The following is a 20,349-nucleotide window of genomic DNA, read 5'->3' on the forward strand; positions in this document are numbered from 1 at the left end:
GTGTATTGCAATAAAATAATTTATTTTGAAGAGTAACAGATGACAAGTTATCCACAACAAATTGATAAGGGATAGTAACTTTAAATGTAAAGAGTAGATAAAAATAAGTAACAAACACTAAGACATCCTCACTAGAGAAATGAACAAAGGCTATGTGAACAAAAGAGGCATTATAAATGGCTTGTATATACTTGAAGAAAATTGTAAATCTTGATGGTAGTGAAACACGTTAGAAATGTAAAACAATGAGAAATCAGTTTTGCCAAGCAAATTGATAAAGATTTAATAACAAATAATAGGGACTTTTTCTTTTGGCCACAGTGGAGTAACAGTGACCAGCTTCTCTCTCTCTCTGTCTCTGTCTTACACACACACACACACACACACACATACACACACACCACCTTAAAAAATAAAAAGAAAAACAGAGAAAATTATATAAAACAATGGTTTCCAGCTATTGGACAACAGGAGCACAGTACAGTGATCCCTGAGTGGAGAGAAACCAAGGAAGGCAGCTCTGTGATCCCGCATCTTACTTTGTTTGTGTTGAGAGTTCTTTTCAGGCCACAGAACAGGGAGCGGGAGCCCAAAGAGAGACTGGTAGTCTTTTTGAGTTGAGAGGGGAGAATTAAGAATTGATTGAAGCTAGAATTATCAGGCCAAAGTACCAGAGAGTAGAATGCTACAGAGTGCTGAAGAGCTATCAAAGGTTCCCTCCAAATCTTAACCTGAGTACTAATCAGCACATGCATGTGCAGAAACTACCCACGGCTTGGGAAGGAACCACTGAAAAGGAGTGGAGAGAACAATTACCATAACCCACACAGAGCCTAGAATGGTTTTTACTCACACCAGCCAGAGTGGGAAGACCTTTTAACACATACAGCATTAATTAGACTGTTCAGAAGGCTTTTTCCTCATTAGTGGGGCAAATTCGGTCTAGACTAAAAGATGTTCTGTTCCCACATAACAAAGCTTAAAAGTAAGCCTCAGAAAGTATCAAACTGTTCTCTAGTAATTTAACTGCAGCTCAGAACAAAGTTCAAAAATATTTAAAGAACATCAACAAAATCTATCACCCAATATAAAATTGATAATATATTTTTTTAAAAAATTACCAGGCATGCAAATAAACAGGAAAATGTGACCCATAATGAGCACAAAACTCATTCAATTGAAATGGTTCCAGAAATGACACAGATGATAAAAGTGATAGAATGACATTAAAGCAGCTATTAAACAAATACTCCATACATTCAGGAAGACAAAGAAAATCATAGGTATGTAAAATAGAGAGATATAATATATAAACAAGCCACAAATCAAACATCTAGAGATTAAAAGTAGAATGGCTGGGATATTAATAAGATTAACAGTAAGTTAGATCCAGCAGAAGAACATCCTAGTGAATTCTATGGACAGCAATCGAAACTATCCAAAATAAAATACAGGGAGAAAAAGGAAGCGGGGGAGGAGAAATCATCCATCGGCTATAGAGCAAGGCACCTAATACTTGCATGGAGCCCCCAAAGGAGAGGAAAAAAGAAGGTTTGAGACAGACTGAAAATCTATCCAAAGAAATAACGGCCAAATATTTAATGAAAACTATTAATCCACAGACCCAAAAACCTTAACCAAGCCCTAGCATAAAGAAACATTAGAAAATCACACTAAAATCAAACTGCTTAAAATTACTAATAAGGAGAAAATCTTAAAAGCACTCAAAGAAAAAGCATCAGTTATGTACAGAGATTCAATGAAAAGAAAAGAATAACAGGATACTTTTCACTGTGAACAATGAATGCCAGAAAGTGGAACATTTTTAAAGGACTGGAAGAAAAAAACTGTCAACCTAGAATTCTATATATAGTAAAAGCATCTTTCAAAGATTAAAGTGAACAAACAAGTGTTGGTGAAGATACGGAGAAAATGGAACCCTAATGTATTGCTAGGGAGCTTGTAAGATAGTGCCATGGGTATGGAAAACAATCTGGCCATTCCTCAAAAGGGTAAACACAGTTACCATATGATTTAGAAACTCCATCCCTAGGTGGAAGAGAACCCAAGAGAACTGAAAATATGTTTTCACACAAATACTTGTATATGAATGTTCATAATAGCATTATTTACAATAGCCAAAGAGTGAAAACAATCCAAACCTTTGTTAACTGATGAATGTGTAAACAAAATGTAGTATACCCATGGTTGTGGTTTGAATGTGTCTCCCAAAGTTCATATGCTGGAAACTTAATCCCTAATGCAGCAGTGTTAAGAGGTGGAGCCTAATAAGAAGTGATTAGGTCCTGAGGGCTCATGAATAGATTAATGTCAGTATCACAGGAGGGGGGCAGTTATCTTGAGAATGAGTTTCTTATAAAAGTGAGTCTGGCCCCCCTGTGCTCTTGCTCTCTGGCTCTCTTGCCCTTCTGCCTTCTCCCATGGAATGCTGCAGCATGAAGGTGCTCACCAGATGCTGGTGTCATGCTCCTGGACTTCCCAGTCTCCAGAAACATGAGCCAAATAAACTTCTGTTGTTTATAAATTACCCAGTCTCAGGTATTTTGTTGTAGAAACATGATGCGGACTAAGACATCTGTACAATATAATACTATTCAGCCTTAAAAAAGAATTAAGTACTAATATAAGCTACAATATAGTTGAGCTTCAAAAACATGCTAAATGAGAAAAGTCACATGCAAAAGGTCACACACCACGATTCTGATTTTAGGAAATGTCAAGAATACCCAAATCTAGGGAGACAGAAAGTAGATTAGTGGTTGCCTGAGGCTATGGGGAGGAATGGAATGAGGAGTGACTACAAATGGGTACAGCACTTCTTTTTGGGGTGATAAAGATGTTCTAAAGTTAGATAATGGTGATGGTTGAATTGTACACTGAATTATACAATTTAAAAGGGTGAATTTTATAATATGCAAACTACATCCCAATTAAGCTGTTTTTTTAAAATGAAGGTGAAATAAATACAATAAACCCACTTTGAATACAAAGATACAAATTAGGCTTCAAGAGAAAGGATAGAAAAGAATGTACCATCAAATATTAATCTAAAGAAACCAGGAGTGGCTTTATTAATATATCCTGCAGTAAAGCAGGATTCCTTGGGACAAGCTGGCTAAAACGTGGATTCCGGGTTCTACCTGGGGATGGGATTAGCCCACAGGGTGGAGAGTTGTGAGTCTTGAATGCCAGACTAAGGAGCTGACATGGATGTGGATAGACAATATGTTCACTGAAGGGGTTGGGGTGTAACCTGTGGAATGCCTGGTGTGGGCTGCAGGCTAGAGACAGAGACCCAGGGAGGGTTTCAGGTATGGGGTGATGGAGGCTGGGACCACTGCAGGGCAGTTAGAGATGCAGTGATGGGTTTGAGAGGCCATAGAGGTGGGACTGAAAGGCAGAACATCAAGGACAGAGGGGAAGGAGGAGAGAATTTTAGCCAGAGCCTCCATCACCCCATACCTGAAACCCTCCCTGGGTCTCTGACTCCAGCCTGCAGTACACTCCAGGGATTCCACAGGCTACACCGCAAGCCCTTCAGTGAACCTGCTGTTGGTCTGTTTAGCATTTACTGCCTATCTATTATGTGAGAAGCTCTGAGCTACTGGCACTGTGGAGAGTTCAGAGATAAGGAAGGCACAGACTCCACTTTCCAGAAGCAAAATATGAGTCCGTACTAGCAGGGTTTGTATTATCCTAACTTGCCTTATGATGAATCTCCAATAATGCTCTGGAATGGAGCATTTCCCAACTCATTTGACCATTTGAAGAGCAGAGGCATAGCAGGGGTTATTAATTACTGAGCCTTACTGCAGGCCAGATATTTTATCTCAGTTGAGCTTCAGGGGCAGCACTTTGCAGTGCAGCTCTAAGACGTATGGGTTGCCGCTCATAAAACCCCAAGTGTATCTCATTCTTATGAATGTCTGTAATTCCCATTGATAACATGCTGGAAGACAGGGAATAAATGTGAGTCCTGTTAGAAGGCATGAGGTGGGAACGCAGACAGGTAATGTTGTACCACAGGTGAGCTCAATCAAGTTAGAAACTCTCACTCATCTCCTTACCCTCCAAGGCAGATCAAGGAATCCCCTCCAGCAATTTCCCAGACCACTGGCTACATGGTGGTGCTGGGGGAATATTAAAGAAGCAGCAGCATTTTACAAATGCCTGGTTTACAGGTGAGGAGAGGCTTTCAGTCTTGCCCAAGGAAACACTGCTGATGAGATGTGGGATTTGAACCCAGATCAGTCTCACTACAAAGTCCAATCTCTTACCCCCTGTGTAATTCGGTTTCCTAGGGTTGGGGGGGGGGGGTTGGAGGGAAAGAGTTTCCAAAACACTCCTTTGCAGGATAATAAATCCATCATTCCTTTAAACACAGAAAGCAGGGGCAAGAATACTAAATAAGCCTAGGATATCTTGTACCAGAAAATAAGGAAGTGTTCAAAGAAGGACATGGGCATGTTAAAGTGACAGAGGGGCCAGCTTGAAGGGGCTCCCACTGGCCAAAGTTGGGACAATTTGAATATCAAAAGAAATAGCCACAGTAATAGATTATAACCCATTAATAAAACAAGAATCCATGTATCCTTACCGAGTACATACGTGAATGAATGAATGAATGAATGAATGAATGTATGAATGAATGAGTGGGGAGAGGAGAGATCTTTTCCTTACAGTTAGATTGCCAACTGATACATTTAGAAGGAATGACAGAGGCTGGGCACAGCGGCTGATGCCTGTTATCCCAGCACTTTGTGAGGCTGAGATGAGAAGACTGCTTGAGGACAGGAGTTCAAGACCAGTCTGGGCAATAAAGTGAAACGCTGTTTCTAAAAAAAAAATTAAATTAAAAAAGTTAGCCAGTTGTGGTCCGATGTGCCTGTAGTCCTAGCTATCTGGGAAGGCTGAGGCAAGAGGATTACTTACTTGCCCAGGAGTTAGAGGCTGCAGTGAGCTATGATGGTGCCACCACACTCCAGCCTGGGGCAACACAGTAAGACCCTGACTCTAAACAAAAGAAGGAGGAGGAACAGAAGGAGGAATGACGGAATCAGGAAATCACCATTTGGCAACCATGTTAGTATTAACTTCATTCAGGCAAAAATCACCAAAGACTGCTACAACTAAAGTTTGATGATGAATGATATTCTGAAGTACCTTCCCAAGAAAATACTTATTGGTGACAAAGGGGAAAAGAAGAACTAAGGAAAAACTGGCGGACACCACCTTAATAAAGCGATTGATGTTCATGCACCAGTAATGCAGCAAAGAGAAATTGTGTGCTACCTACTAGGATGCAATGAGATCAAAGCATCATTTCTGTGATATTCCTACTGAAAACAGGCAACCTGAAACCAGTAAGAAAGAAACAGCAGCCAAACTGGAGCTGTGGGACCTCCTACAACATACGGGGCCTAAAATCTTCAAAAGCATCAAGGTTGTGCAAGTCTATGGAAGACTGAGAAGCTATTCCAGAATGAGGGAGGCTAGGGAGAAATAACGACTAAGTGCAGTGCAGGATTCGGGACGGAATCCCTTGCTCTAAAAGGTATCATCTGAATAGCTGGTGAAACTTGCATGGAGTCTGAGGATTAAAGAAATATCCACAAAATATTTGGGAGGTGTATCACGTTAGTAACTTACTTTTTTCCCCCTAAAATGACTTGGGGGAAAATGCCTTTTTTTTACTACTGCTGCAACTTTCTGTAAATTTGAAATTATTGTACAAACCTAAAGTTGCTTTTGGGCAGTTTTCTCACCGTTGTTGTCTGATGAAGGTGCTACCCGTGGGAAGAAGAGGACTTTCTGAAGAGGGTCGAAGGTCCCTTTTTCCCTCTCAGGCCGGCGTTGGTGAAACCCCTGGGGATTTCTTGCACAACAGAGAGAGGACAGCGCCAGCGCCCCTAAAGGTGGTCGGGAAGGGGCCTGGGGTGGACTCCTGAGGCCTGCAGCCACGCGGAGCTCGCTGCCGCTGTTGTAAGCTGATTGTCATTGTCAGCACGTTCTTCCTTCTAGAATCCACCAGTTGAGCCTGAGGGGAGACTGGTTTGTGTCCTAGAAGTACCGGGTGCCTTCGCCCTAACCATCAGGTCGGCGTTACTTGAGGCGTTCTGAGCCCTTCAGCCTTCCCGTGCCAGCTGTGCAGTGATGGCGTCCCCTGGTGTCCAAGGAAAGAGGTGCAGCTGCCGTAAGTGCAGCTCTTTTAAGGCAGAGAGAGAAGTATTTCTGCCCGCCCAATTCCCAAATTTACTCCTCCTTGGACCAGCCAGTCCACTTACCTCCACTCATTTAGGCGTTTGTTCTTCATTTTATTCATTCATCTGTTTGTTCATTCAAGCACCCGCTGCGTTCCGGGTACCGAGTTTGACCCTGGAAGTACACAGATAGATCCTGCCCAGGCTTTAGCATCAAGGAGCCCTCAGGCTGATGGAGGCACAGGCTCTCATACCACAGCAGGATCTCTGCCTCCTGAAGGTAAGTGCAAGGGACTCTTGGAGCACCCAAAGTGATCTAGGAAGTCTTCCAGGAGGAGGTGACCACAATTCAGCTCCTTTTTGTTCCCACTGCCACTGGCCTGTTCTCTAAAGCCCTGCCCCTCTGTCCTCACAGCTGGAGCATCACTACCCTCTCTTCCAGGGCTTCTGCTCAGTCTAGACCTGGTGGACAGAGGGCTATCCTCCCAGGGCCCTATACTTGGCCACAGAGGCAGGCCTAGGCACAGGCAGCCCAGAGGCAAAACTTCCCCTGCTGGTAATAGCATTGATGACAAGGATATGGATATGGATATGAATATTAATAATAGAAGCTGCCTTTTAGTGGGGGCTTAGTTTGCTCTAGGCACTGTGCTAAGAATTGTACAACATGACACCATCTAATCCCCACCGCTGCCCATAGACATTGGGTACTGGGATCATACCCATTTTACAGTGGAGAAAACTAAGGCTCAGTGAAGTTAAGAAGGAGGGAACCTCACCGGTCATCTTCCAGTCAGGGAGTCTGCAGCTTCTCATAATTCACACGATGCTCCCTACCTTCCCTGCTGTTCACTGTGGAAGGTCCCCACTTCTGTCAAAAGTCAGCTCTGAACTCATCACTGCATGTTCTAGAGAGCTTGACTGCATAAATACTTTCTAATGCTAAAGTATTGTTGGAAACCTCTCCTCCCTTCAGAGGAGACTGCTGCCCTCAGGGGGCTGGGACTTCCCCAAACCACAAAGCTACTTCACAGCAGGGCCTGGACATGAATAGGGTCAGGGACATTTCCACTAATCTATCCCCAAGGACATCATCCTCAGTGGATGCTCAATGAATATCTGTTGCTTGCAGAAAACAGCCTCTTATTTAACACCTGATATTGGCCTAAAACTATCAGAACTTTTATTTCCAATGCTCAAGCTGGTTTTGTTTGTAATGGCTAGAATCCTCATGCAATGACATGAGGGAGATCGAACTGGTCATTGCAGGGCCATGGTGTACATTTTCCTAGTGCCCACTATGTGCTAGACATGGTTATATTCATTGCGTCATCAGTTTCTCACGATGGCTCTTTAGTGGAGTCCATTTGACAGACAAAGTGGAGTCCCAGAAAGCTGAGAACTTTCAATACCCTGGACATGCTCAGAGCCACTCTTCAGGCCCCCGCACCCTTTTCTGTCCCACTAACACACCAAGCCCACTCCCTTCTCCAGGCCTTTGCACTGGCTGTTCCCTCTATGCCTGCATGGTCTTTCCCCAGGATCTTCTCCTGGCTGGCTCTTCCTCATCATTCAACTCTCTGCTCAATGTCACCTCCTCTGGCCACCCTACTGACCCCTGTCACTTGCTACCTCACTGTCCTGTCCAGTGCTGGCTGTGCTCTGAGCCCCTCATTCATCTATGAGGTTGCTTGTTCATTGAATTTATTTCCTGAATGCAGGAGAGCTCCCTGAGGGCAGGGACTCTGTCATCTGTGTCCCAGCATCCAGAACAGTGCCTGATATATCAGAAGTGCTCAGTGAATATTTGTTGAATGAATAGAATCATTTGCCAGTCTTGTCCACTGGATCTCTGATGGCCTTCTGATGCAGTAGGAAGATGGCCCTTCCTACCACTGCTGCTCAGCTGTGATCCCAGTGCTTGGGGACCCTGCCAGATGTCTAAGCCATCTGATAGAGCTGTCTTTCTTACCCACACTTCTGTCCATTCCACTCTCCTCAAAAAACATCATCATCATCATCAATCTGTCACTTGATGGAGACTGTGAAGCTGTCTGTCATCATTGCTAAATTAAAATTCTCCCGTATCTCAAGGTTTTATCTCCAATTTAGAGATGGGGGAACAGAAGCTTAGAGAGGTGGAGGAACTTGCATAGGCCCACACAGCTGCTGAGTGGCCAAACTGAGATTTGAACTCAGGTCAGTGTGATCCCAGGTCCCTACTCTTAGCGGCTGTCTCCTACCATAGAGCATAGCTTTCATGTGTATCAAACTTGAGCCTGCGTCAGAATCATCTGGAGAGCTTGTTAATACAGTAACCTGGGCTGCACTCCCAGAGTCTCTGACTCTGCTTGTCCAGGCTACGGGCTGACAATATGAATTTCTAAGAGGCTCCCAGGTGAGGTGACCACTGGCCTCACACGGAGAGAACTACTGGCCTAGAAAAAATGCACAGCAACCCAAACAAATAGAACTTTGTCTGCAGTTTCAGGAGGTTCATGGATTCCCCTGCAGCCTCTCCATGTGCTTTGGGAATAGGGGAGGATCTATGGACCTCACCTTCAGAACCACTGTTCAAACAAACAACGTAAGTCAGATCTGAGACATGCTGAGACCCTGAGTTCTGTTCAGCAAGTTTCCATTAAGCGAGGGCCACCCAAGTCTCATTCTTAGTCCCTTTGCAAATCTGACTCTTTCTTAATAACGTTAATTATCTGACCTTGAAAAGTACCCTAGCTGACACACCACAGAAAGGCCTCTACTTGTCTCACTGATGCAAATGATAAATAGAGGGCCCAGAGCAATTTCTCTCAGAGATTTCATGTCAGTATTTTAATAATCGTTGAGCAGGGCCCTGGGAGCCAATTACAAAACTAGGACAGATTTTTTTCTAAAACTACTTGGTTTCCAACTCCTAAAACGTGTAGGTGTCTAAAACTGATGGGTCTGAAGGGTTCTGACATAGGTTCCCCCAAGCATGAGTCATGCATAGAATTTGAAATTTAGTTCCAGGAAAACTGAAGCCATGATGTTTCCCCCCTCTTCCCCTTCCTTCTCCTCCTCCCGCTGCTCCTCTTCCTCCCTCTCCTTCTTCTCACTCTCCTTCTTCCATCTTCCTCCTCCTCTTCCCTCCCCCTTCACCAGTCTCCTTACTAAAACTGAGTTGCCCTGAGACTGGAGCCTGGAGGTGGGAAGCCTGCCCGATTGGTGGCTGTGGGCACTGGGAGTCTTCAGCCTTCATCCTTTACCTCCCCACTCGGCCATCGGTTGGGGAAGCTACACCAAATGCCTGGGCCACATGGGGACTGGGAGATCTGGGGCCAGGGTTCAGGGAAGCTCTAGGGCTGGGAAGTGGCCAGCTATGCCTCCCAGGACAGTCTTAGGGTCCAGGACCCTTGGGAACCTTGGCTGGTTTCCCCTCCTGCCTTGGTGAGTTCCTGATTCTAGGCTCACACATGGCAAAGGCCTGAGTCCTGTTAAAATCAGATCATCCTCCCATGGCCTCCATGGTGACTCCAGCACAGGCACTCAGTAGCCAATACAAGCCTTCGAAAATGTAAATCCGATCATCTTGCAACAGCTCTCCAATCACTGGCTCCCATCACACCTGAACTAAAACCAAGCCTCCTTTGCAGGGCAGCCCCAGCCAACCCTGCTGACCCCATCTCTTGCCATTCTCTCCCTTGCTCCACCTGCTTGACCATGCTGGCCTCCTTGCTTTCTGGTCCTCAGGCACTCCGGGCATGGTCCTGTCTTAGGGTCTTTGCACTGCAGTGCCCTCCTCCCCAAACAGCTGCATGACTGTCCCCCACCTGATCCAGGCCTCTGCTCAAACATCACCTTCCTGGACACCCCCAACTCCCCTCCGCAGCTAAAGCAGTCTTCCTACCCACACTCCATGTGCTGCTCTCTTTCTTCAAAGCACCAGTCACTTCCCTTGTATTCTGTGCTAACCGTGCATCTATTTATTATGTCTGTCTCAAAAAAAGGTAAAGATCATGAGGCCAGGGACCAGGTCTGGTCTTTGTCTATCATTGCATCCACAGGGCTGTGCTCAGAGGAAATAATAAATATTGAATAATGAATGAGCGAATGAACACTCCCACTGATGGAAGAGTTGATGTGAGTTAGCAGGATGCTTTTTGCATTGATCCTTTCACCCATCCTGCAAGGTGGGGATTATTGGTTCTCCTTGGGACATGATGATGGCTCAGCTGAGAAAGAAGGCTGACCTACCCAAGGTCACCCAGTGGTGAGAGGGGCCTGGGCAAGGGACCCAAGTCTGTGTCACTGCATGCCTGTGGATGAGTAGTTACCTGCTGACAGCACAGGCCAGGCTCACTGCAGGTGAGATGGCTCCTGGGAAGGACCAGTCCCATGGTGATGGAGTACAGATGGAAGGTGAGAGCTTGGGGGTCAGGCAGCAACATGGTTGGCTGTTGCAAGGAGCCTGGGAGTGCCCCTAGAGGGAGACTGAGGCTGGGCAGGGCCCTAGGCAGACCTCAGGGCAGTCCCCAGAGTGGAGACTGTCTGAAGGCTAGGGCTGGACAAGGTGGGCTCATCCCAAATCTTTTCAAGCCCTCCCCTAGCACCGCCACTGACTTCTGGAGTTGCCATAGCCCGGCCCTACCAGGATGGGTTTGTTGGCCAGGACTGGCAAGAGGTGGGGTAGAGACAGGGGCCAGGGCTGCGGGTCATGGACTCCACTAGTGGACTGTAAGCTTCTGGCTGAGGCAACAGAGGAGGTGGCAGAACTATCGGGAACTGGCTCTCTGCTCAGAGCACCCTGGAGCAAAACACAGGCAATGGGAAGTCCTGGGCATCTTGACCGTCAGCACAGTCCAGGGCCCAGCACACTTCCAAGAGGAAGGAAAGAGAGTGCCTGGGGTTTCTCCACTCCAAGCAAGTGGGGCTCCACCCAGAAGGACAGAAGGCCTGGGAAGAGGAGCTGTGGTGCTCAAGCAGCAGAGCTTCCTCCAGGCTCACTCCAGGATGCACTGCAGGGGACACTGTGTCCTCAAAAGCAGGACAAGCCTGCCACCCAGTGCTGCCAGGCGCCACCACAGCAGCCAGGCAGGGCGGCTGCTGGTTCCAGCTCCACCGGGGTGTTCCCCAACCTGTGTCTGGCCTCTGGGAATCGCAGCAGGCTTTAGGGTTCTGTGATGACTCAGACTGCTCCCTCCTCACCTAAGAACACCGCCTTTCACCTGATTCTTCACACCTGATTCTTCAATCCTCATCACCTTGCAAGTTTAAGAGGACTTAAAATTCCAGGAGGGAAGCACTGTGGGTCCAGAAGGTCATGGCCTGAGTAAATTAAAGCAGCAAAATGACTAAGTAGCCAGAGGGCAGGGAATGCAATGGAATATCAAATCTCAGGCACCCACTGCAAATGATCATTGTGAGGAGGGGGCAACCAAGGGGCAGAGGCAGCACTCTTGTAAAATGAAGTCAGCCTGAAAATAACATTCTGCTAGGCCCCCCTTACCAGTCAGGTCTGTTCAGAGTCCTTTGAACTAGGTGGGAGGATTGTACCCGACTGGTCTTTTAATAGCTTTATTATTATATATCACATAATGTTATATAACATTTTATTTCCATATGATATAACATAATATATTTATATAATATATGATATATTTATATAATTATGTATAATATATAATTACATATATCATATTATTATACATAATGTGTATTATCACTATATGTAATATATTATACATGTCATATTATATAAATGTATAATACTATTATATAACATAGAAATAAAATATATTAATATGTGTATTATTAATATATAATATGTAATGATTATATTTATAGTAATAGTAAAATTATTATATTAATAATATAATAATAAAAATATTAATATATTTATATTAATCAATGTAATATATTAATCAATATATTATATATTAATGTTTAATATATTCATATCAATATGTTTATATATTATATTGATACTATATTAATATATATTATGATGATATTATAAGTAATATATGATATAATATGATGATATTCATAGATTATATATTAGACTAACATATTAATATCTTAATATAATATATGACATATGAATATATTATATATTATATATTATATATTACTATATGACATACATCAATATATAATATATAATATATAACATATTAATATATAATATACTCATATCTCATATATTAATATATATTCATATATTATACATGAATGTATTCACATATGTCATATAGAATGTAAAGTCGTATATGAATATATCAATATAATATATTAACATATATCAATATAACATTAATAGATTAATGACTATTATTAATGACTATTAAATAAATATATAATATATTTATGCATATTTATATGAATAGTTATTAACAATCAAGATATACTTGTCATAAAATCATTAACATGAAATTAATAGTAATTAATCTCCATATTTCCCTATGACCTAGGAACCCCCATTCCCTCACTTTACAGATCAGGAATCTGAGGCACAGGGAGGTGAAGTAACTGATCCAGGATCAGAGCTAGAACAAGCCTGAGCCAGGATTTGAACTCAAGTCTCCTGGCCCCAGAGCCCAAGATCCCAAGCCACGATGCCATAAAGGCTTCCTGGTCTTACAAGTTTTTGGGGGTTATCAATACAAATCTTGGAGAAAAAGATACTTCCTTGAGAAAAATTGGTTTGAAAACTTCTACCAAGAAACAGCTTTATGCATGCTTCTGTTTAGTTGTACTTTATAAATGGTTTTATATTTGGAAAGGAGAAAGAAAATGAGAGAAAATACCAGCACCAACAGGGCCAGTCTAAGGCAACTTTGTGGAGGACTCTGGTCTTCTGAAATCTCCACTCTCACCCTTTCTCTCCCTTCAGAAGGTCCTGTCCCCACCCCCGGTCACTCTTCTTTGTGTTTAAAGACTTGCTCTTGTGAAAACTCCTAATCAATGGATCAAAAAGGAGTTATAGGAAATAAGGTTTTAGGGAAGGGCAAGAAAGAGGAAGGGAGGGGGGAAAGAAGAGACTAGGAGAGGGGAGCGCTGATGCTTATTGAGCCCCAGTAAAGGACAGATGAGGTTCCAGGGTCACCCTCATGTTTTTTTATTTGAAACTTACCTCCACCCTGTGGGATGGGCATTATTTCCCCCACTTAAAAGGTGAGGAGACTGAGGCTGAGGGGTTTGGGGGGCTTGTTTGAAGCCGCCCAGGTAGGAAGTGGCAGAACCAAGACTCACACCTAGTCCACTGGACTTCACCCATGTTCTCACCCATCCTGTGGAGTCCACTGAGCTGCTGGAGGTGCCCAGCATGCCCTGAGAGCTGGGGGTACTGAGATGAATGCGACCCAGCCCCTAATGTCCACCAGTTCAGACCATAATTGGATGTCACTGGCCTGACATGAGGGACATTAGACCCATGTGTCAGGTGGGGCTCATGCCACTGAAGTCGTAACCAGACTCCTAGTTCAGGCTGGGCCAATCCTGGCCTTTGCACTGTTGGAATATTACACATGGAGCAAAAGAATCATGTAGGAGACAGCACTCTCCACTTGTCACCATAGAAAAGCTAACAAAGGAAGGAGAGCATGTGCCATGAGAAAAGATGAGATTTGGTGTTTTAAGTGACTCTGCCGCAGGTTAGCTGTGTGACCTCAGGCAAGTCACTTCACCTCTCTGTGCTTCAGTTTCCTCATCTGTAAAATGGGGTTGATGCTTTGACTTAGTCTACCCACAGGGCTTCAGGGGGCTGTGAAATAACATAATGGGTGTGAAGGCAATCTGTAAACTGGAAAAGTATTTTGCTATACAGGTGATTTATTATGATCATCACAAATTTCTATCAATTACTTTCTGAATCACTCCTGTGAAGTAAACTAGTGCTGAGATCTCAGGCATCAGACTTCCAGAATTCAAGAGTGGCTTTAATCATGGGTGGCTGACTCTTCACCTGCCCCCAACCTTCATTATCAACACATGGATGTCTCTCATTGATGAGTTCCTCTGTCGATGGGCATCTCCCTGCATTTGATAGATGAGAAAAGCTAAAGTCAACTTTCCCAACTTCTTTCAGCTTACAAGTTACAGAATCCAGATCACCAGATTCACTGCCGCTTTCTACACCTATTACCCTTCCCTGTGCCCTCATGCCACCAATAACACCCATAGAAAGGATCGGGACAAGAGAGGGGGCTGGAGGGGGCTCCAGACTGGGCTGGCATGAAAAGGCAGTGCAGTGGCCTAGGATCAAGATCCTGAGGACCAAAGACCTCATTTACAAAAACCAAAGAGAGTCTTGAGGGAAGTTAATTGAAGTGAATGAAATACCGAAGAATTTAGCACTCAATTTGAGATACTATTTTTGGCTGAACCAAGAATGAAAAGACAAAGGAAAGTGCACCGAAATGGAAGAGAAACTAATTTGGAAGACATAATAGGGAGCACACTTCTCAAATTTCCTCTGAGCCCAGGAGACGTGATTATTCAAGAAATAATTAGATGCTATCCTAGGGGTAATAAAAACTAAAAATGAAGAGGAAAGAAATTGAAAGCTGCCAGAAAGGTCACAGGCTGCTCTCAATATTGTTTTCCTTTATAGATTTGAAGATGCAAGAATTAATTTGAAAAAGAACAATAAGGCAGTACAAAGTAATCGAGGGGAAATTGAGCTGGGCGAATCTCAACATCTTACGCACCTGGATCACTATACTGGGAAATGCAGAGCCAGGTGGATCATGGACCTAGAGAGGGTAGGCAGTCCCTTCCTAAAATGGCTGGAGGAAGGCAAAAGAGTGTCTCCAGTGTCTCCTGCCCCAAAGCTGAACTGTCCTCTGACCTCTGGGGTCAGCTAACCTTTTTCTGTAAAGAGCCGGATGGTGAACACTTTTAGCTTTGAGGGCCATACAGTCTCTGTTGCAACTACTGCTGCTGTAGTGTGAAAGTGATAGTAGCCAGCATGTAATTGAATGGGTGTGGCTATGTCTAATAAATCTTTGTTTACAAAAACAGGCAATGGGCCAGATTTGGCCCGCAGGACATAGCTTACTGCCTGAATTACCACAGTAACTCCCACTTGGGCTTTCTACTTGCAGTCTGACTCTGCTTCCATCCACTAAAAAACATTGACTACTAAGAAGAATCTTTAAAAAATGGAACTAATGGTAATAATGATGGTGATGACAGCAGTAACAACATGACAACTGCTAGCACAGAAACGCAGGGTACTTAGTAGGTGCCAGGCATGATTCTTAGCACTTACGTAGCATCTACGATCTTTACAAAAACCTTTATGAAGACAATATCATTTACAGATGGGGAACTGAGGCCCAGAGAGGTAAACTAACTGACCCAAAATCACACAGCTAATGGGTGTCAGAGGCAGGATGTGAGCAACCCAGACAGTCTGGCTCCAGAGTCCATGCTCTTGGCTTATATTTTACCTTTTTTTCTTATACTTTACTTCCTAAAATATGATTGGCTCCAAATTCTTCAGGGACTTTCTACTGTTTATAGGATCAAGTCCAAATTCCTTAACTCAGCATACTAGGTCATCTGTGACTTGGTTCACCTCACCTCTCCACCCTTTTTCCAAGTCTCATTCCTGTGTATGTAGAACTGCTTGAAGAGCCCCAAATTTTCATGCCTGCATTCTTGCTACTGCCTCTGCTTGGAGGATTACCCTCTCCTGCATTCATTAACACCTAATCTCCCTCCCAGGCTCAACCCAAGTGTCATCACCTCTAAACAGCTTTCTATGACCCTGTTGCCCATTCCGATTTGGTAAGTCACTTCCTCTCTTTGGGTCTTAGTTTCCATGCCTATACATTGGTGGAGGGTATTGAAAGGGAGAGAAAGAGTGTGTGCTGTATGACTCCATTTCTGTTGAAAACATTTAGTCTTCATAAGTGTGAAGCACAACTCAGCTTGGTTGGGTGCCTGACAACCTGTCTTTTCAATCTGTTTCCCCAGGGACTGAGCTCTTCCCTCTGGACCTGCAGAAGAAGAAAAACTGCTTTGTGTGAGCCCAGACTCCCTAACTCCAAGAACAGTGCAATTTTCCCAATCCCATATTGAATCAAGAACTGCATTTGCCAGGATGGGCAGCTCAATTAAGACATCCCTTCAGAATACCAACTCCTTCCGCTCTCATTCCATTCCTCCAAGGAACCTCTGACCTGTCAATTATCCCCCAAAAATCTGTTATCCCCCAATGCACTATTGAGAACTCTTTCACTCTTTGTTCCTTCCTTCATTTAAAAGTAACTTTGCTTTCTTTCACTTAGTGTGGCAGAAAAACAAATACTGCATGCTCTCATTTATACATGGAATCTGAAGTAGTCAAACTCACAGAAGCAGAGATTAGAACAGTGGTTCCTAGGCAATAAGGGGAGGGGAAAAGAGGGGAGATGTCAGTCAAAGGGTACAAAGTTTCAGATATGCAGGATGAATAAGTTCTAGAGATCTAATGTGCAGCAACAATGTGACTGTAGATAACAATGTGGATTGTATACTTGAAATGTGCAAACATTAGCTTGACTGTGGTGGTTATTTCACAATATATACCTATATCAAATCATCACATTGTACCCCTCAAATATGTACAATTTTAATTGTCAATAATATATCAGTAAAGTTGGGTAGGTGGAACTTTGAATTACAGCCCAGGAGTTGCAATAGACTGATGTTCTAGGCTATGACCTTCCATCCTTCTATCCATCTCCTCTCCTTTCCATCCATCCATTCTTCCTTTCATCCATCCTTGCACCTATCCAACTACACATCCATTCTCTTATTCATGTCATCCACTCACTAATTATAGAATTACCTGAGTGCCCACTGTAAGCCAGACCCTGCACTAGGGTCCAGTAGACAGAGGTGACCCCAGCACACAAGAACTCACCTTCATGGACCTCGCCATATAGTAGGGAGGACAGAAAGTTCTCATTCTCCTTCCACCTATGGATCTCTCCTCCCTTGCCATTATGCACAGGAAACTCTGGGTCCTGGTTCCTGGGGATGCCCAAAGTCTTACCCTACCATCCTCATGTTCCCTCACCTCCTCCTCCTTGTGTCTCTGTTCCTTAGTGGTCTGCATTTCCTTTCTCCCCAGGGGATAACACTCTATCTCCCTGTTCAGGCTAACACTCCTCTTCCTCACCTCTGTTCTCTTGATCTCATTCGCTCTTACCTTCTGCAGTCTCTTGATTCTCCATTAATTACCATCTCCTTTCTTATTTATTTAATGTTTGTATTCAACAACTACCACCTTGGTCTGAGCCACTGGGATCTGCAGTCAAGACTATCGCAATTACCTCCTCACTGGTCTCGCTTGGCCTCCTGGTGTCTCTTCTCAACACAAGGGTCTGCATAGATTGCCAGTCCGATATTGACACATGTCTGTTCCAAACCCTCTGGTGGACCTCCATTTCACTCAGAAAAAAAGCCAGAGTCCTTACTCTGTCCTATGAGGGCCCACATGATCCTGACTTGCTACCTCTCTGATTCTTCCCCTAATGTTCCCCCTGACTCACCCAACCCAATCACACTTGGCGGTTTCTCAAGCACATCAAACACACACCTACCTCAGGGCCTTTGCACACAGTGCTCCCTCCACCTGGGGCACTCTTCCTCAGATCTCCCATGGCTCACTCTCTCCATTCATTCAGGACTTCCTCAAACACTCCTCATCAGTCAGGTTTTCCTGACCCCTGCCAAGGAATAGCATCCCACCCCTCCTCTGGACTTGTTCTCATGACATGCTCAGCCACTGGGCACAGAAGACATTTGTTGATTTATTTTGCCCCATTAGAATGCAAACCCCATGAAACCAGGGGTGTCGTCTGTTTTGGCTCACTGTTGTATGTCCAGCACCTGTCGCAGTTCCTGGCACAAGGTATATAATAAGCATATATTATAGAATGACTGAATGGATGCATGAATGAATAAATGTCCACCTCGCTACCAAATCTTCCCCTCATCCTTCCATCATGTCCAAAGTCTCCATTGTTTAAAACAAAATGAAACAAAAACCTTTCCTTGCCTATTGCACTTATTGTCTTTGATTTTCCTCTCAACAACAAGTCACATTTTGCAGAATTACCACAAACAACCTCATGGAGTCATGCAAAAATGAAAAGCCTTCCATGATCCCATCACCATCCATAATAACTACACATGGCTTTATTTTGTTTTTTACATAAACACCATCTATGTGCACATAGATTTTGCGGTCTGCTTCCTCGCCTAATCATTCCCTGTACATGGTGACATTCTAGATGCAAGGTGGCTCAAGGCAGTATTTTGGAATTTTGGAATTTCTTTCATTCTGGTTCCACTTCCCAACTTTTGCCACCTCTCCCACCCTCTTTACACTCTTCAACTCAGTATTTTTCTTTAAAATAACTCACTTTTTTATTTAGATGCAATTATTATTATTATTATTATTATTATTGACAGGGTCTCACTCTATTGCCCAGGCTGGAGTGCAGTGGTGCAATCACAGCTCACTGCAGCCTCAATCTCCTGGGCTCAAGCAATCCTCCTGCTCCTGAGTAGCTGGGACTACAGGTGTGTGCCACCACTCCCAGCTAATTGTTGTGTGTGTGTAGATGGGGTTTTGCCATGTTACCCAGGCTGTTCTTGAATTCCTGGGCTCAAGTGATCCTCCCAAAGTGCTGAGATTTACAGGCATGAGCCACTGAGCCCAGCCAGATAAAGTTATTTTTTAACTTTAAACCTTATAATACTACCAGAAGTGGGAAATTCATATGAGTAGCGAAAATTTGAGTGTAACTATAAAAATAAAATAAAAACAAAAATAATGTGATTAAATGCTAGATGGAGACCAGCTGTTACCTGCCAAAGGCTCTGATCTGAACCTGCTCATGCCTGTGGCTCTTTGTGAAGATCAGTCAGCTCAGTGAGTGTCTGAATACCTTGAGGACCCAGGAGCTCCAGACCACTGAGACCCTCCCACGGGAGCCATCGGGACAGAAAGACCTTGGCGATGCACTTCCATTCTCACGAGGTCCTTCTAAGGCACTGAATGCCCCTGAATTCATGGCACTTGATGTTCCACTTATGTTCCCCCAAAATGCACACTCACTTTCCAAGTGATGCATGAGCTGCCCCCTTTGGAAGGTCCTGGAATGTTGGGAAGAGAGCTAGACTTCAAGGCAACCTTCAGGGCCAGTTCTTGCCTAGTCAGTTCTTGCCTAGTTCCTGGCTTGCTCAAAATCTCAGATAAGTCACTTCTCCTCTCTGGAAGTCAGTTTCCTCATTTCTAAGAGAAGCAGCTGATTTCTGGGATTTCTGACATTTATAATCCACTGGGCATTATGCTTATTATTTTAATGATACACTTAATATTCCCCAAAATTAACATGCCATAACCCACTTAGCCCTACTAGTTGGCATTTATATTATTTCTGGTCTTTTACAGTTCTAATGTGCTTCCCCCTCTCCATAAAAGCACTTTTTTCTATTTTAAATTATTTCAGGATAAATGCCCAGAATTGGGATTTCTGGTTTAAAATATGTGGGTCTCAACCTCTATTGGCTGACGGCCCTCCCAGAGGCTTGCACCATTTCACAGCTGCACACACAGGGCCTGGGAGGGTGCTCAGGGGACAGCCATGAGTGTGAGCATGGAATCTCTGAAACCCTGTTTAGACGCATTAAGCAATCGGAGGCTTTGGGCAAATTGTGAATTGGAGAGGAAGAGCTGGTGCCCCTTCAGGCAAAGCTGTGATTAGGCTCAAAGTTCACCCCTTGAAAGCTCCACTGGCCACAAACGTCCTCCCTCTTTGTGCTTCCCCCTGTCTCCCCAGTGCTCTGACACCTGGAACAAAAAAAAGATTTCAGAGGAGGAACATTTCCCCTTGTTTTCTCCTGTGGCCTGTCACTTCCACTGACTTCCCCCAATGAGGAGGCTCCCAGCCTTAGTCCCATGCATCAGGATGGAAATAAATCCAAAACTGCAGCCAACACCCGCACAGTTTGAGATCTGTTTGGATGTTTGGGAATATTTTATTCTTGGGTTCTGAGGAAGGATGTGTGCTTTTTCTAGAGTTCTCTCGCATTCATTTCTTAGATAAACAATTTCTCTGTTTCATCATACAGTGGGAAGGCTTCC

General features: G+C 44.0%; 1 long non-coding RNA gene across 1 annotated transcript; it reads left to right on the top strand.

Annotated features, from left to right (window-relative positions):
* The first annotated feature begins 6,064 nt into the window (after positions 1-6,064).
* LOC117076506 lies at positions 6,065-16,351 on the top strand. The gene is made up of 3 exons (XR_004434388.1): positions 6,065-6,214; positions 6,365-6,501; positions 16,185-16,351. It is a non-coding gene; the product is annotated as an uncharacterized LOC117076506 (long non-coding RNA).
* The last annotated feature ends 3,998 nt before the right edge of the window (positions 16,352-20,349 follow it).

Source organism: Trachypithecus francoisi, unplaced genomic scaffold (assembly GCF_009764315.1).
Source record: "Trachypithecus francoisi isolate TF-2019V2 unplaced genomic scaffold, Tfra_2.0 Lachesis_group0, whole genome shotgun sequence".
NCBI lineage: Eukaryota > Metazoa > Chordata > Mammalia > Primates > Cercopithecidae > Trachypithecus > Trachypithecus francoisi.